The sequence below is a fragment of the Canis aureus genome, chromosome 2 (assembly GCF_053574225.1).
Source record: "Canis aureus isolate CA01 chromosome 2, VMU_Caureus_v.1.0, whole genome shotgun sequence".
NCBI lineage: Eukaryota > Metazoa > Chordata > Mammalia > Carnivora > Canidae > Canis > Canis aureus.
In genome coordinates this window covers 65,281,511-65,305,524 of record NC_135612.1, presented here as the reverse complement: position 1 = coordinate 65,305,524, position 24,014 = coordinate 65,281,511, and the positions used below count along the sequence as shown (strand labels likewise).

The following is a 24,014-nucleotide window of genomic DNA, read 5'->3' as shown; positions in this document are numbered from 1 at the left end:
ATGAATTTAATAACTATGCCCTTTTCTGTCAACCTCAGATTATCTAAGAGCAGAAAAGAGTCATTAAACCTTCCTAGTTTCTCTTCAAAGCAACCATCTGAAAGAATTCAATGATTCATCTTGTCTTAGATTTAAACCTGTTTTAACCAACTTCTATAACAGATTATCATGGTTAAGGCTTCTGGCAGGCTGATACTGGCTGATGCTTCCTTGGTGTGATTGGAGGATTCATGTTGCCAGTCTTCAGGAGCATTGGTGACTCCATATCACAGCCATGTGTTGACCATGTCCTAGGAAGGGAGATTGGGATATCAATAACTTTTTCTTCCCCTTGAATATTTCAACCTCTTTTTTCTTGATTGATGATCATACTGCACTTCCACACAGCTCTATATCATTGTTAAAGCTTTCACTGTACCTTATTATATTAGACCTTTATCACAACATTATCAGGAGTGGCTATTATTTTAAACTGAATTAATGATGAAGCAACTGACCTAAGTGACTTCCCTAAAATCCCAGAACTCATTTCTCTCAGATGCACTAGATTTTATGTTCCAGGTATAGCCTTCTTTCTGCTTTGATACAAAAAGATGAAAAATGACATCATAACTCCAAACCAAGTTTGACACCACCTGAGTACAAGATTCTGGAAAAATCCATGAGGAGAAATCCTGGTAAGACTTGAGCTTGCAGCCTGGCCTGGTGTTGCTCCAGGCACAGAGAGGGCCTTGAGAGGAAGGAGAGGTAGAAAGGGAACAAGGTTTCCTGGGAGGTTTAGGGTGGAGGCTGAGTAATTAAAAAGGTGGAGATGGGTGGTGATATGCCTTCACATAAACCTGGTCACTATTTGCTACAGCTGGGCTTCTTCCTCAGCTGTGTCTAGAGCTATCCCACCCACTAGCATGCCTTCAGTAGCTACAGTCAGCCTCATCCAACTGTGCCAGGGGTTAGCTCTCCCACCAGTGCACTCAGGGTAGTCATGGCTGGTCATTGCTGACAGCCAGACTGAGGAGAGCCTTGCACATCAGCACATCTCTGGTAGTTGTGGTCCAGCCACAACAGGTGGGTATGTGCCTTGTTCTGGTGATCAGGGTGAGATTGTGCTACTTGGTACCACAGAACACTTTTGACACAAAACCACAACTTTTAAGACCAGGAGACATAGCTTATCTATCTAATAAATAGCAAAAACACAGAGAGCCAGACAAAATGCAGAGACAGAGAATTATCATCCAAATGAAAGAACAAGATAAAACCCTAGAGAAAGAGCTCAATGAAATGAATGTAAATAGTCTACCCAATAAAAAGTTCAAAGTATTAGTACTAAAGATACTTACTGGACTTGAGAAAAGAATGGATACACTCAGTGAGCACTTTAGCAAAGAGATAGAAAATATGAAAAAGAACCAGTCAAATCTGAAGAATATAATAACTGAAATGAAAGATAAGCTAGGGGGAATCAATAACAGAATAGAGGATACAGAAGAATGGTTCAGTGATCTGGAAGACAGGGTAGTGGAAAGCAACAGAGCTGAACAGGAAAAAAAGAAGAAAAGAAAAGAAAAAAGAAAAAGAAAAGAGAAATGACAAATGAAGATAGATTAAGGGACCTCCGATACAACATCAAGAGTAATAACATTAACAATATAGAGATTGTAGAAGAGAGAAAAAGAGAAGAGAGGGCTGAAAAGTTATTCAAAGAAATAGGTGAAAACTTCCCTCCCTTAGGGAAGGAAATAAACATTTAGGTCTAGGATACACAGAGACTCCCAAACAAGAAAACCCAAGGAGTCCACACCAAATTACATAAAAATTAAAATGGCAAAATTTAATACAAGGAGAGAATCTTAAAAGCAGCAAGAAATAACAGTTATGTACAAAGGAAACCCCTTAAGGCCATCAGCTGGTCTTTCAGCAGAAACTTTGCAGGCCAAAAGCCACTGGCATGATATATTCAAAGCACTGAAAGGAAAAAAACTACAACTAAAAATACTCTACCTGACAAGCTTATCATTCAGAATTGAAGGAGTGATAGGGTTTCCCAAACAAAAGTTAAAGGATCTCATCACTACTAAATTGTCTCTACAAGGAATATTTAAAGGACTTCTTTAGGTGGAAAAAGAAAAGATCATAACTGGAAGTGAGAAAATTATGAAAGAAAAAACAGGTAAAATCAAAACAGAATATATGTAGTATATCAATCATTCTGAAAGCTAGTGTAAATTTAAAAGACAAAGGTAGTAAAGTTAATTATATCTACAAAAACTAGTCAAGGGATACAGAAAATAAAAAGATATAAATATGACAGCATACACATAAAACATGGAGCATAAACATATACACACATAAAAATGTAGTGTTTTTAGAATGGTATCAAACTTAATCAACTATCAGTTTAATATGGACTGCTGTATAATTCGATGTTATGTATGGACTTCATGGTAGTCACAAACCAAAAACCTATAACAGATACATGAAAAAGTAAAGAGAAAGGAATCCAAGCACAACACTAAAAGGAGACATTAAATTATTAGGGAAGAGAGTGAGGGAAGAAGAAAGGAACAAAGAAAAACTATAAAAACAATTAGAACACAGTTAACAGCAACAAGTGCCCACCCCTCAATAATTATTTTATTGTTATTTTTTTAAAGATTTTATTCATTTATTCAGGAGAGACACACACGCACACAGAAAGAGAGAGAGAGGCAGAGACACAGGCAGAGGGAGAAGCAGGCTCCACGCAGGAGCCTGATGTGGGACTCGATCCCAGGACTCCAGGATCATGCCCTGGGCCGAAGGCAGGCGCCAACCGCTGAGCCACCCAGGGATCCCCAATAATTACTTTAAATGTAAACGGACTAAGTGCTCCAAAAAAAAAAAAGACACAGGGTGACTAAATGGATTTTTAAAAAACATATTTATGTTAGCTATAAGAGACTCATTTCAGATGTAAAGACTCATAGACTGAAGACAAAGGGATGGAAAAAAGACATTCCATACAATGAATAAAAGGCTGAGGTAGCAGTACCTATATCAGACAAAATAGACTTTAAGACAAAAACTATAATAAGAGACAAAGCAGAGCATTATGTAATGTTAAAAAGATCAGTTCAACAAGAGAATAAAACAATTGTAAATATGTGCTCAACATAAGAGAACCAAAATATATAAAGCAAATATTAACAAACATAAACAAAGAAATTGGCAGTCATAATAGAAGCAGATTTTAACATCCCCCTTAAATCAATGGATAAATCATTCAGACAGGAAATCAATAGGGAAATAGCAACTTTGAATGACACACTAGACCATATGGATTTACCAGATATATACAGAATATTCCCTTTATAAACAGCAGAATACACATTCTTTTCAAGTGCCCATGGAAGATCCTTCAAGATAGATCATGTATTAGCAACAAAATTATCTCAATAAATTTATGAAGATTGATACAATATCAAGCATCTTCTCCAACCACAACAGTATTAAATTTGAAATCAATTACAATTAAAAGTCTCAAAACCCACAAGGACATGGAAGCTAAATAACATACTAACTAAACAATCAATGGATCAATGGAGAAGTCAAAGAAGAAATAAGAAAATATTTTGAGAAAACTGAAAATGGAAATACAATGATTCAAAGTCTTCAGGATACACCAAAAATAGTTCTAAGAGGGAAGTTTATAGCACACAGGCCTACCTCAAGAAACAAATAAAAAAATCTCAAATAAACAATCTAATCTTACATCTAAAGGAACTAGAAAAGGAACAAAGCCTAAAGTTAGTAGAAGAAAGAAAATAATAAAAATCAGAGTGGAAATAAAACTAGAGACAAAAAAAAAAATAGAAAAGATCAATGAAACTAAAAGCTGGCTCTTTGCAAAGACAAACACATTGATAAACCTTTAGCCAGGCTCATCAGGAAAAATAGAGAAGACTCAAACAAATAAAATCACAAATGAAGAGAAGTTACAATCATCACCACAGAAATACAAATGATTATGAGACTACTACGAAAAATCATACGTCAACAAATTAGAAAATCTGGAAGAAATGGATTAATTCCTAGAAATATACAGTATTCCAAAGTTGAAACAGGAAAAAAAAAGATAAAAGCAAATAAATTGACTACTTGTAATGAAAGTGAATCAGTAATCAAAAAACTCCCAATAAACAAAAGTCAAGGACCAGATGGCTTTGCAGGTGAATTTTAACAAACATTTAATTTTTAAAAAAGATTTTATTTATTTATTCATGGGAGACACAGAGAGAGAGAGAGAGGCAGAGACATAGACAGAGGGAGAAGCAGGCTCCAGGCTCCTTGCAAGGAGCCCAATGTGGGACTTGATCCCTGGACCCGCGATCACTCTCTGAGCAAAAAGCAGATGCTCAACTGCTGAGTCATCTAGGCATCCCACCAAACATTTATTTTTTTTTATTTATTTTTCATTTATGATAGTCACACAGAGAGAGAGAGAGAGAGAGAGAGAGGCAGAGACACAGGCAGAGGGAGAAGCAGGCTCCATGCACCGGGAGCCCGACGTGGGATTCGATCCCGGGTCTCCAGGATGGCGCCCTGGGCCAAAGGGCAAGGGCCAAACCGCTGCGCCACCCAGGGATCCTCACCAAACATTTAAAAAAGAGGTAATACCTATCCCACTCATATTATTCCAAAAATTAGGAGAAATGCTTCCAAATTCATTCTAGAAGGCAAGCATTACCCTGATACCAAAATAAGGCAAAAATATGACAAAAAGGAAAATTACAGATTAATATCCCTGATAAGTATAGATGCAAAAATCCTCAATAAATTATTAACTGAAAAAATTCACAAATAGCAGCCTGGGGATCCCTGGGTGGCTCAGCTGTTTAGCGCCTGCCTTCAGCCCAGGGCATGATCCTGGAGTCCCGGGATCGAGTCCCACTCGGGCTTTCTGCACGGGGCCTGCTTCTCCCTCTGCCTCTCTCTCTCTCTGTGTGTGTCTCTCATGAATAAATACATAAAATCTTAAAAAAAAAATAGCAGCCTGGCCAAAGCATTCAGTTGTTGGTGGGGACAATCCCAAGGTTCCATCTGGCATCATAGTGGCAGGTTCTGGAGGAGCTGGGGTACCAGCTGGCACTGGAGCAGGGGACATGACACCTCTATTGTTTATGCCCACAGCACCTCCCATAGCCATCTGGCCCATCCCTATCTCCTGTTTTCTCGCATCAGGGAATGTTCCCTTGAATCCTTCCTGCTGTTGCCGCATCATTTCTTCCTGTTGCCACCGTATCTCTTCCTTTCAGCCCTTGCACTTCTCCTCCTGCCTGAGCTCCAGTTGCTTTCATTTTTGCACTTCTTGGTTGTGCAGCTCTTCTATCTTCCTAAGTTCTTCTTGACGCCTCATCAAATCCTATCTCATTAGCATGACCTGGTGCTCATGGTGAGCAGCCTCCATCTCCATCTCCGGCTTCTCAAGAGCTTCCTTGGTGTTGCGGTCCACTTGGTCCTGCTGCTGCTTCTCCATCTCAATCAGTGCCTTCCAGCGCATGGCATACTCATACTCAAAGGAGCCAGGCTGTGCACATCTGGGGGGTTGCTCTCGCTCCTTGTGAAATTGCTGATTCTTTACAACCAGTTTCTCTGGAAGTCCCTCTTCATCATCCAACTGGTCCATGGGCTCCACAGTCACAGGTGGAGGAAATGTGGTTACAGGAAGGAGCCTTCACTGCACCTGTCCAGAACTTTCCGAGTAGCCGGCTTCCTTGAGAATTCAACAATGCCTTTTTCTGAGGGCCTTCCTCGATCATCCACGATGACTACAGCCCTCTCCACCTGGCTACACACAGAAAAGGCTTCCTCCAGCAGTTCAGTGGAAACATACTGAGGAAGGCTTTGGACCATAAGGCTAAGGCGACATCAACTTATTAAAATATGTTTTAAGCCTTTTAAACAAAAACAAAACAAAACAAAATTCAAAAATATAGTAAAAGAATCATTCACCATGATCAAGTGGGGCTTATTGCAGGGATGCAAGGAGGGTTCAATATCCACAGTGCAATCATATGATACAACACATTAGCAAAATGAAGGATAAAAATCACATAACCACCTCAAAATGTGCAAAAAAAGTATTTGACAAAATTCAACATCCGTTCATGAAAAAAATTCTCAGCAAATGGCTATAGAGGGAACATACTTAACATAATAAAGGCCATATATTACAAACTCATAGCTAACGTCGTACTCAATGGTGGAAAACTGAAATCTTTTCCTCTAAGATCGGGAACAAGATGAGACTGTCCCCTTTCACTACTTTTATTCAACACAGAAGACAAAAAATAACAAGCATTGGCAAGTATGTACAGAAAAGGGAACCTCTGAACACTGCTTAGTGGGAATGTAAATTGGTGCAGCCACTATGGAGATTCCTCAAAAAATTAAAATTAGAAATTCCATGAACCCAATAATTCCACTATCAGGTATTTACACAAAGAAAACAAAAACACTAATTTGAAAAGATATATACACCCTTATGTTTATTGCAGTATTATCTACATAATCAAGATATGGAAGCAATCAAAGTTTTCATTGATAGATGAATGGGTAAAGAAAGTATGGTATATAGATACACAATAGAATAATACTTGGCAATAAAGAAGAAAGAAATTGTTCCATTTGCAGTAACATGGATGGATCTAGAGGATATAATGATAAATGAAATAAGTCAGAGAAAAACAAATGCCTTATAATTTCATTTATATGTAGAACCTAAAGAACAAAACAAATGAGCAAATAAACAAACAAAACAGACTCATAAATACAGAGAGCGAACTTGTATGGTTGCCAAAGGGAAAGGAAGGGGAGATAGGCAAAACAAGTGTAGGAGATTAAGAGGTATAGACGTCAGTTATAAAATAAATAGATCACAGGAATGAACATGACAGCATAGGAAATATAGACAATAAGATTGTAATGACTATGTTTGCAGATGGTAACTACACTTAGTGTGTTGAACATTTTGTACATGATTATGAAATCTTTATGTTGTACACCTATAACTAATATTGTGTATCAATAATATTTCAATAAAAAAATAAATAAAACCTATTAGCAAAACAGAAGTAGAAAGGAAAAAAAAAAACCTGGTCAGTATCTGTAATAAGTATGAAGTCTTTTCCAACTCTATTTTCTAAGTATTGATAGATATATGACTTCAAGGGGAAATAAAAAAAATATACTACTAAAGCTCTAGTCACAAGACCTACCAGCTGCAACCAGGATCAAACTTGAGTTCTACAGTCAAGAAAAAGTCCTTCATATATAGTATTATATCATCTGCAAATAATGAAAGCTTCATTTCTTCCTTATCAATTTGGGTGCCCTTTATTCTCTTTTCTTGTCTGACTGCTGTGGCTAGAACTTCCAGTACTATATTGAATAAAACTGGCAAGAATGGACATCCTTGTATTGTTCCTGACCTTAGGGGAAAATATTCCAGTTGCCGCCATTGAGTATGATGTTAGCTGTGGGATTTTCATTTATGTTCATTATTATTATTGAGGTATGTTCCCTCTAAACCTACCTTGTTGAGGGTTTTTATCATGAATTGGTGTTGTACTCTGTCAAATGCTTTTTCTGCATCTATTAGAATGATCATATGGCTTCTATTCTTTCTCTTGATGTGATGTATCATGTTGATTGATTTGCAAATATTGAACCACCTTTGCATCCTGGGAATAAATCCCACTTGATAATGGTAAAAGAAATTGAAGACAACACAAAACAAATGGAAAGGTAATCTATGCTCATGTATTGGAAGAACAGATATCGTTAGAATATTTAACTACCCAAAGCATCTACAGATTTAATTCAATCCCTATCAAAATACCAATAGCATTTTTCACAGAACTAGACAAAACAATTCTAAAATGTATGTGGTACCACAAAAGACCTCAAATGGCCAAAGCAACCTTGAAAAAGAAAATCAAATCTGGAGATATCACAATTCCAGATTTCAAATTATACTACAAACTGTAGAAATCAAAGCCCTGTGGTACTAGCACAAAAATAAACACATGGATCAGTGGAGCAGAATAAATAGTCCAGAAATAAACCCATGATTATATGGTCAATTAATCTTCAACAAAGGAGGCAACAATATGCAGTGGCAAAGAGTCTTTTCACCAGATGGTGATGGAAAAACTGGATAGCCATACGCAAAAGAATGAAGATAGATCACTTTCTTACACCACACACAAAAATTAAATAGATTAATCCTCAAAATGGATTAGGCACCTAGATATGAGACCTGAAACCATAAAAATCCTAGAAGACAGGACAGGTAGTAATTTCTCTGACGTCAGTGGTAACAATATTTTTTTACATAGATCTCTTGAAGCAAGGGAAAAAGCAAAAATACACTATTAGGACTGCCTCAAAATAAAAAGCTTCTGCACAGCAAAGAAACAATCAACGAAGCTAAAAGGCAACCTAAAGAATGGGAGAAGAGATTTGCAAATGACATGTCCAATAAAGGTTAGTATCCAAAATAGATAAAGAACTTATACAAATCAACATATGACAAAACCACACAATCCAATTTAAAAATGGACAGAAGACATGAACAGAGATTCCCCCCAAAGAACACATACAGATGACCAACAGACATATGAAAAGATGCACATCGCCCATCATTAGGGAAATACAAATCAAAACCACAGTGAGAAACCTGTCAGAATGGCTATAATTAAAAACACAAGAGATAACAAGTGTTGGTGAAGATGTGGAGAAAGAGAAACCCTTGTGCACTATTGGTGGGAATGCAAATTAGTGGAGCCACTCTGGAAAACAGTATGAGGTTTCCTCAGAAAGTTAAAAATACTCTCAACTATGGCCAACTAATCTTCTATAAAGCAAGAAAGAATATCCAATGGAAAAAAAGACAAAAAAAGACTTTCTTCAATGAATGATGCTGGGAAAATTGGACAGCCACATGCAGAAGAATGAAACTAGACTATTTTCTTACACCATACACAAAGATAAACTCAAAATGGATCAAAGACCTAAATGTGATACAGGAATCCATCAGAATCCTGGAGGAAAACACAGGCAACAACCTTTTTGAACTTGGCCACAGCAACTTCTTGCAAGACATGTCGTCTCTAAAGGCAAAGGAAACAAAAGCAAAAATGAACTATTGGGACTTCATTGAGAGAAAAAGCTTCTGCACAGCTAAGGAAACAGTCAACAAAACTAAAAGGCAACCTATGGAAGGGGAGAAAATATTTGCAAATGCCATATCAGATAAAGGGCTAGTACCCAAGATCTATAAAGAACTTATCAAACTCTACACCCAAAAAACAAATAATCCAGTCAAGAAATTAGCAGAAGACATAAACAGACATTTCTTCAGAGAAGATAAATGGCCAACAGACACATGAAAAAATGCTCCATATCACTTATCATCAGGGAAATACAAATCAAAACCATAATGAGATACTACTTTACACCAGTTAGAATGTCTAAAATTAACAAGACAGGAAACAACAAATGTTGGAGAGGATGTGGAGAAAGGGGAACCTTCTTACACTATTGGTGGGAATGCAAGCTGGTACAGCTACTCTGAAAAACAGTATGGAGATTCCTCAAGAAGTCAGAAGGGAAAAAAAAAAAAGTTAAAAATAGAGGGGCACTTGGGTGGCTCAGTTATTAAGCAGCCAAATCTTGATTCCTGAGGATGAGGTCAAGCCTTGTGTTGGGCTCTGCACTGTGCATGGAGCCTGCTTAAGATTCTCTCTCTCTTCCCCTCTGCTCCTCTTCTCCTGCTCACATGCTATCTCTCTCTCTTTAAAAAAAAAAGTTAAAAATAGAGCCACCATATGATTCAGTAATTACACTACTGGGTGTTTACCCAAAGAATACAAAAAACATTAATTTGAAAGGATATATGCACACCTGTGTTTAGCACAGCATTATTTACAATAGCCAAATTATAGAAGCAGCCCGAGTGTCCATTGATAGATGAATGGATAAAGAAGTGGTATTTAAAAAAAAAAAGTGGTATTTATATATGATAGAATATTATTCAGCCATGAATAAGTATGAAAAGTATGAAATTTTGCCATTTACAACAACATGGGTGGAGCTAGTGAAGATAATGTTAAGTGAAATAAGTCAGAGATAAATACCATAGAATTTCACTCATATATGGAATATAAGAAACAAAGGAACAAAGGAAATAAAAAAGACAAACAAAAAAACCCCCAGATTCTTGACTATAGAGAACAAACTGATGGCTACCAGAGGGGAGGGGGCTGGGGGATGGGTAAAACAGGTGATGGAGATTAAGAGTTCCCTTATCATGATGAGCACTGAGTAATGTATAGAATTGTTGAATCACTATATTGTACATCTGAAACTAATTTAACACTTTGTGTTAACTATATGGAATTAATATTTTACACCTTTGTCTTTTTCTTAGAGAGCATACATGAGCTGGGGATAGATGGGTAGAGAGAGGGAGAGAATCCCAAGCAGGGTCTTTGCGCAGTGAGGAGCCTGATGTGGGGCTCAATCGCACAACCCCGAAATCATGACCTGATCCATAATCTAGACTCAGATGCTTAACCAATTAAGCCACCCAAACACCCCTGGAATTAAAATTTTTAGAGAAGTCCTTCAAAGGGTTTCTTTAGCTGATTATACACTGCAATCATTCTAAAATTCAGAGACCTGAGTATATTTGCAACTAGACACACAGCAAGGGATTTCTCATGCTTACATTTCTCTTAGCCATTTTATACAAAGCAATTACACCCTATCCATAATATATGCATCTCTCAGGTATTTCTTAAATTCTCCCCACACAGTGGGATGGCTGTTAAAAAGGTCAATAATAGTCCCAGGGCTTAAATTGGCCCAATGTTCAAATACTCTGGATCATGAATGTGAGAGGAGTAATATATACCTTGATAATGTAGGTAAATTTCATCAGTTTAAATTTATCAATTCAGTTAACTTAACAAATATTTACTGATATTCCTATATAAAGCTCAGACAGATTACCTGCCACTCATAAGGTCCTAGAGTCTGTGAAGCAGCAGACTGTATTAGCCAGGTAATGCCAGTTGCTAGAACAATAGAACTCCAACCATGGGCACTCCAGACATTGGAAACTCATTTTTTGCTTAAATCCAAAATGGGTGTTTCCACAGTGGATTATCATGAACAAAATTCAGTTGTCACCTCTAGAACCCCAGCCTTGTCAGACTTCCAACTGCAACTTTATTGATTATGTATTTTGGCAGGATTCGGTCTTGGATGTGGCTAATGCCTTTAGTTTAATCTCTTTGGCACAAAGTGTCAAAGATCATTTGTCTGCAATCTCACCTGGACCTGCAAACAGATTTATTGCCCTGCCTTAGGGGCACCTGGATGCTTACATTCTGTGCCACCAGAGCAGGGCCAATAATGGGGCAGGCCTTTCTCCATCAGGGGGTAACTGCACGGATGACATCAAGCTGATGAGCTCCCAGAAGAGCAGGTGGCAGCAGCTTAGGGATAGGGTTCTGAGGGATCAGCCTCCAGTCAGTTCTCAGGAGGACTGTGTACTGAGGCTCAGAGGTTGATTCCTGAGACAGTAAAAGAAAAGTTACACGCTCTAGAGCCCTCACAAGCCAAGAGGGAAGCCCAGACTTAGTTGGGTTGCTTGGGGATAGGAGATAGTATGTGCCTCATCCAGGTAATTTGTTGAGCCCTGTGTACAACTTGACCAGAAGATCTGCCAAATGTGCCTGGGGACCTGGACAGCAGGTATGCTAGAGGCAGCCCCATAGGCCACCTAGCTAAGGCCTGTAGACCCCAAGGACCTTGGTGGAACCCAGCGATCTGACACAGGGACATGTGCTGAGTGGCACCTCTGGTAGCTGAAGGCACCTCTGCCCAGGGTCACCCCTTCGGGGTCCTACTTCTTGCCCACATGTCTCCCTGCTGCACTGCACTTGACACACTGCTGCTGGCCTACTACTGGGCACTTGTGGAGAGTGAATAGCTTAGGGACAGATGACTGACAGACATCACTGTGTCCAGGTGTCCCCATCCCCTCAGATCCTGGGAAAGCAAACAGATTTCTTCTAAAAAAAAAAAAAATGGAAATGGAACATCCCAGAACAGCAAGTCAGCTCCCAGAGACAGGGAAGTGTCACATCTTTAGGGACTCATTATATTTCTCTTGATTACTCACATGGGAGCCTTTGGCTACCTGGAGATGGCTCCCAGGAAGGTCTGATGATTCCTGGGCCTGGTTTCCTGAAGGCTCACCCTATATACTATATCACTAAAAGGTGATGGAGTCCACTGGGTGGCGGCAGCCTTCTAGTGCCAATGACAACTCTGGAGGACTTACTATGGTAGAAGCATATCAACCATAGGCTAAATTCAAAGCAACTGCCCTTCTCTTACACAATACTCTTAACTATCAGGAAAGGCTTTTAGCCCCTGTTCTTAGGCTCTGACTAGCAATCTTGTTAGTATTTGACAATGATAGATATATTAGACACTCTCTGTGGAACTTAGTGTTCTAAAGCTGCTCCTGCAAGCTAGTATAACATCATCTGTACCCTATGTGGATGCCCATGGGAAAGTAAAAGCTAGGATGAGATGGACTACAGCAATATAGCTGATCAGCCTTCATTGCCCAGGTGGCAGCATCATTACCTGCACCCATTATTGGACTGGGGATGTTAATCCTGCTAGTAACTCAATGGGCTGGCTCCATCTGTATGCCAAGGTGACTGAAGTGGCTTATCAGGACTGTGGGTGCTGTCAGCAATTGTTCTGTTGAAGGTGAACAAGGATCTCTAGGTCTCTGGTTGACCATGGGCAGGTCTCCAACTTGAACACACTTGTCTTCTACTGCCATCATGTGGCTTCTTCTGGGATCTCTTGGTTTTTAACAACCCTGTAAGGAGATGTCATTCCTGTGGATGTGGCCCGTTGTGGCCACACCAGAGTAGCACTTGATATTAAACTGTGTCATATATTTTAGATATGCAGATCACTTCTGGTCACATGACATCATGTCATTCATAGCAAAGAGGCTCTGACAATTAGCTTAAGAATATGACATTCAATGGACATTTCATGTTCTTTCTCATTCAGAGGCTGGTGGCATCATCAAGGGATGAAATAAATTTTAAAAGAACTGATGGAGGGACGCCTGGGTGGCTCAGCAGTTGAGTGTTTGCCTTGGGCCCAGGGCATGATCCTGGAGTCCCAGGTTTGAGTCCCACATCAGGCTTCCTGCATGGAGCCTGCTTCCCCCTCTGCCTGTGTCTCTGCCCCTCTTTCTCTGGTCTCTCAGGAATAAATAAATAAAATCTAAAAAATAATAATAATAATAATAATAATAATAATAAAAGAACTGATGGAAAAAGATTGCTGAGAGTTTGAGAATTAATGCAGGTGATGCTCAGAAGGAACATTCCCTTTGAAGCTATTGATTGGGGGAGAAGAGATAGGGGAATGGGAAGACTGGCTCTTCATGTTCATGATTCCACCATAATAACCTAACCACTGCTCTTTTCTTTCTTTTTTCCCACTAATCCTAAGGTGTGGGAAACATGACTCTTCATTATCAAATGGCAACTTTGGTGACAGCATGGAGAAAATGTTGCTTCTTTATTATCTGGATTTGATAACTGGATATAAAACATCACACAGCATGAGAGTTATGATCAGTAGATAGAATTTGTAAAGCTTAGAGTACTCGTACATTGGTTCATTTGGGAAGCAATAGGTGATAGCACTGAACATTGCAACTTCTACTATGGTGCCCTAGCCCCTATGGTTTTGACCCATCTGGATGAAAAGTCTGGATGTGAGTAAATAATTGGCTGGCAAAGGGACATGTAGTAGTTGCTAGATTAGGATAGATTACATAATTATGAAGGAAGGCACATACCTAATACCCGGGGAGGGAACACCTTTTACACTTGGGTATATGATTCATTTTCATTTAATGTTTATGTATAGAGTGAGGTAATTTTTATTTTTTCCTCATGTATATTTAGTTGTTCCAGTGTAATTTCTTTTCTTTCACATTTGTAAAAAAATTATTTTTTAAAAAAATTGTGGTAAAATACACATGACATAAAACTTACCATCTTAACCATTTTCAAGTGACAGTTCAGTAGTATTAAGTACATTCACATTGTTATACAACATCACCACCTCCATCTCCTCTTTTCATCTTGCAAAACTGAAACTCTATGCCCATTAAACAGTAACTTCCACCTCTTTCTATCCCCTGGAAACCACCATTCACTTTCTGTCTCTAGAATTTTGACTGCTCTAGGTACTTTATGTGAGTAGAAACATACAGTATTTGCCTTTTTTCACTGGCTTATTTTTTTTAGTACAATGTCCTCATGTTTTATTTATGTTGTAGCATAAGTCAGAATTCCCTTCTTATCTAAGGCTGGATAATATTCCACTGCATGTATATACCACGTTTTTTATCCATTTATCTGTCAATGAACATTTAAGTTGCTTCCTCATTTTAGCTATTATAAATAATGCTGCTGTGAACATGAGTGTACAAATAACTTAGAAATCCTATTTTCAATTATTTTAAGTACATACCTAGAAGAGGAATTGTTGGATCATATGGTAATTCTATTTTTTTTTTGAGGAAATGCTTCATATTGTTTTCCACAGAGTCTGTACCATTTTAACATTCCTACCACAAGAGCACAGTGTTCCAATTTTTCCACATCCTCACCAACACTTGCCATTTTGTTTGTTAATTTTTTAAATTGTAACCATCCTAATGATTGTGAGGTTATAAATCATTGTGGTTTTGATTAGTGATATTGATAGTGGACATTTTTCATGTGGTTTTTGGCCATTTGTATATCTTCTTTGGAGAATTGTCTATTCAAGATCTTTGCACATTTTTGTATTGTATTGTTTTTTTGTCGTTGTGAGTTTTAGGAGTTCTCTATAAATTCTGGATATTATTTCTTTATCAGATATACAATTGCAAATGTTCACCTAGGTTATAGGTGAATACTTGCTTTTGTTTAAACTTAGTTTTTTAAATCATGTAGAAAACTGAGAATGAACTTACAATTTTGTTATAATCATACTAGTTCTTGTAATTGCTAAAGTATTTGCCTTAACCTAGATCTTTATTTCTTCATATAGCTTGAAGTTACTGTCTAGCGTCCTTCATTTCTACTTGCAGGGCTAATTTAGTAGTAATGGACTCCTTCAGCTTTTGTTTATCTGGATAAGTCTTAATTTCTCTTTCATTTTTGAAGGACAGTTTTGCTGAATAAAGGATTCTTGCTTGACAGGGTTTTTGTTTTCTTCTTTTAGAACTTTGAAGATGTCAGCCTTCTGCCTTTTGGCTTCCAAAGTTTCTGATAAGAAATCTATCAATAATCTTTTTGAGGATCCCTTGTATGTGAACATTCAAAAGTGAACATTCAAATGTGAAAAACTTTCAAGATTTGTCTTTGTCTCTTGACAATTTGATTATAATGTGTCCAAGTGTAGGACTCTGAATTCATCCTACTTAGAGTTTGTTGAACTTATTGGATGTTTGTATGCATGTCGTTCACCAAATTTAGGAAGATCTCAGTCATTTCTTCAAATAATCCCTCTGTCCCTTTCTCTTTTCTTCCTTTTCTTCTAGAACTTCCACAATGCATGTTTGTCCATTTTTTGGTCACACAGGCCCCTTAGTCTCTGTTCACTTTTCTTAAATGGTTTTTCTTTCTGTTTCTTAGACTCAACAATTTCAATTGTCCTATCTTGAAGTTTGTTGATTCTGTCTTCTACATACTCAAATCTGCCTTGATTCTCTCCAAAAATTTTCACTTCGTTTATATTTAAGCCGCAGAAATTTTTTATTTCTTTTTAGGTTTTATATCACTTCTTTGATATATGTTTCCATTTTGTTCATACATTGTTTTGACCTTATCGATAACTTCAGTTTTTTTGGCATCTTTAAGATAGCCGTTTTAAGTCTTTGTCTAGCATGTCTGTCATCTCCTCTTTCTCAGGCACAGTTTCTGTTGCTTAACCTTTCCCCCTTTGAATGGGACACAATTTCTGTTTCTTTATATATCTTTTTGTTGTTGTTGTTTTGAAAATTGGACATTTTAATCTAATAATTAGGTAACGCTGGAATTTAGATTTTCCTCGTTTCTCAGGGCTGGCTCTTTTTATTGTTATTGTTCTTTCTGAGTGTTTTAGACTGTCTTCATGCCATGGATCAGTCTGAGGTATAAATCTAAGATCTCCATTATTTTCCAAATCTGCCCCTTTACTGGGTATGCCAATGATTTTGTAATTTCCTCTTATATGTGGGGTTGCTTTTGAATGTTCTACTTTTTAATGTCTGGCTCTGGAAAGGAGAAAAAGAAAATAAATAAAAAGAGAAAAAAGGCACTAGATTTCTAAACACCCTGGAAATTTCTTAAGCCAGAGAGTCAGGGATTTGCAATCACGGGGAAGAAGTGAAATCACCTCTCTGTTTGCACTTCTGTGATTAGGTGCAGCAATTTGTGATCAAAACATATATCCATATATTTGGAAGACAGATGCCTTATTTTCCAACTGACAACCACAAGCTGCATGCAGACAGAGTCATGAACATGTGCAGAGCTGCCTGCCACAGGGCTGGGGTATATAATGGATAGCCCCTGCCCTGCTAAGAGAGGAAATTGACTTCAGTCGGTCACAACTTACTGTCCAAGCCACTCCCTAGAATTTGCAAGTTCTCAATAGCCTCCAGAGTGCCAAAAATACTTACATGGGACAGATTCTGCTGGTGCAATTGCTGATTGAGTAGAGAAGCAGATGCTTGGTGCTACCTACTCTGTGATTTTTCCTTCCCTTTGCTTTTTGAACTGAATGAAGACACTTCTTCATGATATCTCATGAATAAGTCAGCCAACCTATGGATCCTCCAGTAGTAAAGGGTTTACTGTGTCACAGAGAACCTTGATCTGTTATTTATGGAAAGCCTACTATAGGCAAGTGATACTGGCTCCTATTTGTTAAGCCTTACCTTGTGCTCAGCATTATGTCAATCATCGCATTTGCCCAAAGAGGTGGGTGCAATCCCCTCTCCATTTTTCAGAGGAGGAAACAAGACTAAGGACCTTATGTTAGTTTCTTATGGGAGACTCATATTTAAAACAAGGTTGTGAATTGATCATCAATACATACTGCACTTAATGGTAGAGGAATCAAAGAAATTTAAGATACGAGTCTTGTGTACAAGTGTGTGAGATCTTGCTGGGGGATAGAGTTATGAAATAAATGCTTGTTTAGGGAGGACAGAGAAGTGATAGAACAACTGCTCTCACCTGGGGGAACATAGCAGTAGTTCAGGAAAGACATGGTGTGGTGCAGGAGCACCTACACAGAAAGATGGGAATGGAGACAGACATTTCAAATGGAGAGTGGACTTTGACCTTGGTGGTTAGCTCTGTAAAATTCTTCATGAAAACACTGTCTAGATTGTCTCCACCTTCTCCTTTATCGTGTATAATAGTTATACATGCACAGATTGCTCTCTGCCAACAACCTGCAGTTTTTGATCAGGCTAAGCCACGGCTCTTAGGAAAGTATTATTTTTTAAATACATCAAGACCTTTCCCTTTAGGGTGATTTGAAATATCACTTGGCCAACTTCACTGTACTTCAGACTCCTCTGGAAAGCTGTTAAAATATACATTTGTGTGTCTCATCTTCAGAGACGCTGATGATGTCTGGGATGGGACCTGATAATTAGCATTTCTAAAGCTGCCCAAGTTATGCAGATGCTTCCACTCCTCAGGCCACATTTTGAGTAGCACTGATTTAAATTTCATTTCGTCATTAAAAAAAAATACCAGATAGCTATATGGTGGTTTTTCTCTGTACTTTTTCTTGTGAGTTGCTCTAATAAGTTTGAAGTTGGGTATAAAGCAGTCTGTGCCCAAACTCATCCTAGACCCTGGTATTTATGTATTATTAAAAGCTATAAGATACAGAATTGAGCAGATCCAATTCCTCTTCTAATGTAAAACCTTACAATCTGTTGGATGTTGGACAACTCATACCCCTCTTAGTTATGGGGGTGTAGTTTATAATTAGGAATAAAACTGCTGGCCTCATATGATGAGGACTATTTTAGGGGACAAGTGAAAGGTAGAGAGCCTTTTTAAGAAATAAAATTGTCAAATGTGTCATAGTAGACACTTAGTGTGTATTTTTGTTAGAAATTCAGTGGCAGTAAATCTCTCCCGTCCCTCACCACTCCCCCCCCCACAGACTTCTATGTTTCTAAGTACTCATAAAATATGCCATCTTCATTCCACCACTGACACTGAGTTCCTAGGAGGTTAGACTTAGTCTGATACATCATAGTGGGTCATAGGTAAATATACATAAAGAGGATAAAATACATATACAGACCATATTAGTATTTCTCAGCAGATTTCATATGAAAATTACCTAGAAATTAAATCCAAATACCACTGCCTGGGCTACACTCCAGAGATTTTGATTTGATTAATCTAGAGCAGTGTTTCTCAAACTTGGGTGTACATTAGAATCACCTGGAGAAATTTAAAAATGCACATCTCTACCAATTCCTTCAGAATATCTGGGGAAGAGACCCAAGCATCAAGTAGTTCTAAAAAGTTCTCATAGGTAAGTTCATTGCATAATATGGGCATCATTTGGTTAAATGGAGGGCAATTTAAATACACAAGCAGTGGACTCCTAATGTGTTCATAGAGATAAATACAAAATTGAGAGAATGAGTCACTATTTTGCACATGCTTGATAAAATTTTATTTTCTGTCCTTTGCAACTTTCCTAATTCAATGTATATTTTGAGTCTTTAGGGGTGCTCTCTTTCAAGTTCACATCTTTCTTTTGGTTATTTGCTATTGCTATTGGGTACTGTAGTAGGTTGAACAATGTCCCCCAAAACTTCATGTATATCTGGGAGTTATGAATGTAACCTTATCTGGAGATAGGAACTTTGCAGATGTAATCAAGTTAAGATGAGGTTATACTAGATGAGGATAGACTCCAGTGCATGATTGGTGTCCCCTAAGAAGAGGGAAGTTCAGACACAAGCGCATAGGGGATAACTCCATGTAATGATGGAGGCCAGGATTAGAGAGATACTCTATAAGCCAAGGTATGCCAAGGCTAACTGCAGCCACCAACAGCTAGATGACAGGTTTCCATCATTTGTTTGGCCAAAACCAATTTAACAAGGAGGCTGGGGAAGAAGGTGGATAGATGGATGGCCAGCGGGATGTGTTGGCACTGCTGTAGCTGTGGGTTCCTGCACAGAACAAGTGCTGAAATGTGGTTTTCTAAGGGAGGGGAGAGATTTTCAAACCTAAGCAGTTTTAGGAGATACAGACATGCCATTCCTCAGCACCTCTTACCTACCTGAAAGCCTTCCATCTTTTTTTTTTTATCAAGAGGAATCATTCCTTAAGGGACACACACACACACAGGCTCTTCCACTTCGTATTTAGAAAGTTCTCAAAGAAAAAATACGGAGTGCCAAGTTGGATACAAGCTAATGCAAAGTTTGTGGTGTGGTCTCTTTTTAACTATTTTTTTTCTATGTTTTTTTTTAATTTTTATTTATTTATGATAGTCACACAGAGAGAAAGAGAGAGGCAGGGACACAGGCAGAGGGAGAAGCAGGCTCCATGCACCGGGAGCCTGACATGGGACTCGATCCCAGGTCTCCAGGTTCGCGCCCTGGGCCAAAGGCAGGCACCAAACTGCTGCGCCACCCAGGGATCCCCTGTACTATGTTTTTAAAACAACCTTTCAGGACATGACTATGACAGAAAATAGAGCATGAAGGGAAGCTTTAGCTTATGGAACTTTCTCTTCATAGGGAAGGGAAAGGGGATGTACATATGAAAGGGACTGAGGCATCCTGTTTACTTTATGGCTTGGTCTGCATCTAAAACCACAAATTTCAGGCAGCCCGGGTGGCTCAGCGGTTTAGCGCTGCCTTCAGCCCAGGGTGTGATCCTGGAGACCTGGGATCGAGTGCCATGTCGGGTTCCGTGCATGGAGCCTGCTTCTCCCTCTGCCTGTGTCTGTGCCTCTCTCTCTGTGTGTGTCTCATGAATAAATAAAATCTTTAAAAAAAAATAAAAAAAATAAAACCACAAATTTCATTCTTCTCCCATCAAGTGAAGAAAATCATGAGCTTCAGATACAGAAAGGGCTAGGGAAACTCCAGACCTGGAGTAGTTACAGCTCTGCCACTTCATGCTTGGTGACCTTGGCAGGTTGCCCAGCTTTTCTGGGCCTCAGTTTCCTCATCTAGAAGACAAGGATGATAACACCTACCAGACAGGGTTGTTGAGGGGGATTATATGAGCCAAGGGGCAAAGGCACTGACACCTGCTAGATTATCAATAATTATTTTTCTTCTTTGCTTATTGTGTTAGGGGGAAAAACCCTCACACTTTTAAAGAGTTTACATAAGGCAATTCTGAACTCCCTCCACAGCTGGTCCTGTGCTGTGGACTTTAGGCAGTCAGTTGTGTTGAACACCTTCTGTGCAAACAGTGAGGCACTAGGTGCTTCAGATTTATTGTAAAATGTGAGTCTTACAGCTGCCCTTCCAGGTGGATTTCACTGTCCTCATTGTTGAGATGAGCTCATTGGAGTTCAGAAGAGTTAAATCATTGGCACAGAGATGTTGTGTGGGAAGCAGCAAACCTCTAACCCAAGTCTAGGAAACTCTGCCATGTTGGAAACAAACCTCCTCCCAGTTCTGATAGTGGTCAAACATCATGACTGAATTAGAAGAGTCATCATCTTCATGGGCTGGAAGGGATCTTAAGAAATCCTCAGGTCTTATCTGGTTGGTTCTTCGATGTTTCCATCACCCAGAACAAACCAGAGTTATTATTTAATGAGCCCTAGGAGTGTTCAACAATCTTTTTCTGTCTCAGGGCTGCATGAAACTGAGATGTTTTAGTTCAAGAGGAGGGTCACAGGGATGACAATCTGTGTAGACTTTAAGGAATATGTCCTTTCAGTGGTGTGGCTAGGAGAAGCTGGGGGGAGGGAATGGAATATTGGTTCAGTTCTGTGGTGTGGAGGTAAAGTTCAAAAGTCAGGTCCTGGGCCCTATCCTACAATGGTTCTGCAATTTTTGATGTTTCTGAACATACCAAGCATGAGCCAGTCATTAGAATACAGGCGCCATGAGAAGAGGGATTTTTTTTTCAGCTATTTCCTATCCATAGAACAGTGTCTGGTGCATAGTAGGAGGTTAGACTACCCTCCTTCATTTTTACCCTTTTATCCTTTACTTTCTCTATCACTTGTATACTTGGGAGTTTATCATCACTTTCTCCACTGGTAGTTCCATGGGGGCAGAGCACCATATGTTCGTCAGCTGTGGACTACTATATCTCCAGAGTATATAACAGAACAGAGTATATAACAGAACAGAGTCTGGCAGAGTCAGTGCTCAATAAATTGCATGTTGAATGAATGAGTGAATGAATGATGCATGCAGACTCCCTGGAAAAAAGCTTCGCATAGTGCCTGACACATGGCAAGTGAGAGATAAATGAAAGTATTGAAGATGTTGATGAGGACATCATCATTTTGATGAATTATTCTTTGTAAGTATACTTGAATTATCCTCACAATTGAATTTGGTGGCGATAACCTCTATGTGGTGATCTCTCTGATTATGGTCTACTGTGTAGTGATGGTCTCTTCCACAACCAACTACTCTGTGGGGGTGGTTTCTTCAGTTACAATGGATGCTATGGGAGTGGTCTCTAGGACTTGGGTCATCCTTTTAGGGAAGGATGGAATAGTCTACATCCACTGCTTGGGAAAGTAATGCTTCACATTTTTAGAACTTGTTGGGGGTGCCCATTTGACTATGATAGGCCACCACGGGTTGAATTCCACATTATCATAGCAATTATTGATCAGAATGAATTACAGCAACTTGAGACTGGACTCTAGAAATCTACCACAGTACAGGGTAGACCTCAGGACAGGATTGGAGTCCTCATAGATGTTTTTCTGGTGATTCAAAGAATGAGCAATTTGTCTCCAGTACATCATCTCGGATTTAAAACACTCCATGCTGAAAGCTAGATTACCAGCAGGGACACAGGAAAACTTCTGGTCCAGTTGAGGGCACACAGTCTTCATGGCAATGTTCTTTTCATGCTATAACACAGTCAAATGACATGTGGCCTGGGCTGAGGTGAAAATCATGAGAAGGACCATGTACTTTTGTTGCCAGCTTGCCTGCACATATTGGAGCTTGCCCAGAGGGACCCACTGATCTTTGGTTGCTATGCTGCTTTGCCCTTTTCAAAATTCCTGTTGACCCACCACCAAGAATACCTGAGCAGCCAAAAGAAGGAAGGAGAGCAAGGTGAGGCTATGGATCCCCATGGCTTCATCTTGATGGGAACCTGTTTGAGGAGAGCAGAGGGGTCAGTGCTCAGCAGGAGTTCAACAATGCAGGGTTGTAGGATGCCCCCTCCCCACCGCCCCGTCTACCCTGACATATGTCTGCCTAGTTAGGAGTGAGGTCAAGAATCCTTTTGGCTCCTGGAATTACTAGACCAGCAGCCCATCTATTCACATTTCTCTTTGACTTAAGTCTTGTATGTCAAAGCCTGTTTCGCCTTTCTCTGAGCTAAACTAATTCTCATTTCTCTCTCATTCAGTCCTTCAGTCCTTCACTCATTCATTAAATAAGCATTATCTGCTGTATGCTATGCACTAGACTAGATGTTGAATTAACTGAGGTGAATAAGAAATTCTCACATATTAAAAACTTAGAAGCAGCACTGTAAGGGAATTTAAATTGCACTGACCATGAGTTTGCCCCAGTTCTGTCACCAACTTGATTTTGGCCAAGTCACTCTCCCCTCTGGTCTCAGTTCCTCTGGATATCGAGGTGTTAGATATGATAATTGCCAAAATCTCCTCTGGTGCCACGTGCTGGATTTCTAACCCAGTTCTACATGGATTCAGGTAACTAAACAAGAGAAAGGACATGGCAAGAGACATGAAAGGTGATGTTGACCTAAGGTTCAACATGTGTAGAGTTGGGACACTCTGATATAGATGGGTTTATGAGAGGGGACATTTGGGGTGCAGTAAGAGCTTAAGGAAAGGCATGAAGGAGGGAAGGCCATCCAACTTGACTGGGAAGAGTGAACCAGAATGGGTGGGATGAATCCCTACCATAGCATTTAGACTGGGAAGTAGAAGGGAAGCATAATGCCTAATTGATTTCTGGAGCCTGTTGTGGCATGGTGCCGGGCATGTAGAAAGCCTTCAACCAATGCTTTTAAATATAAATCATTGCATAAATAGGACTACCTTAAATGGTACACTAAACTTTATGGATTTTGTCAGATGGATGATAAAAAAAAAAGCTTGAAAGGAGAAGAGATAGTACTTCTAATTAACACCTTCTATGTGCTTTGCTCTCAGCCACTGTTTGTCACCTTATTTAATCCATTCAAGAAATTGTTCGTGTTCGTTTTAATTTAGCTACAAGGAATACGATAGCACAAGTGTGACAATAAATGATAAGTTACATTTGGTGCTAGGACAGAACAGTTGGAAGTGGCGGAGGTTGGAGAAAGTAGAGAATTACTGCCTCTTTGAAGACTGACAGCAGCTCCAGTGGAGAACAAGTGGGTGTGATTCTCAGTATTGTCAGATTTTCTGAACACTTGGAATGCCCCAAATTCAAGGTATGTATATATGAAATTGGGTTGGCATCTAATTCAAATTTTTCAAAAACAGTGTCTTTGCCAAATATATAAAGACCAAAAGTTGTGATTGTGATTGGATTCCATTCAAGGTTCACCTGTTTGAGAATTCCAAGGTCACAGAGATATGGATGTTGACTGGTTCATCCACTGTTTCAAAGGGTCCTTGCATGAATTCTATAGGAGGTAGCTATTTCCCCAAAC

At 39.1% G+C, this 24,014-nt stretch overlaps 1 pseudogene; it reads right to left on the bottom strand.

The window, feature by feature from the left end:
• Positions 1 to 2,448: 2,448 nt before the first annotated feature.
• Positions 2,449 to 23,982, bottom strand: LOC144289910 (non-POU domain-containing octamer-binding protein-like; annotated as a pseudogene).
• Positions 23,983 to 24,014: the final 32 nt, after the last annotated feature.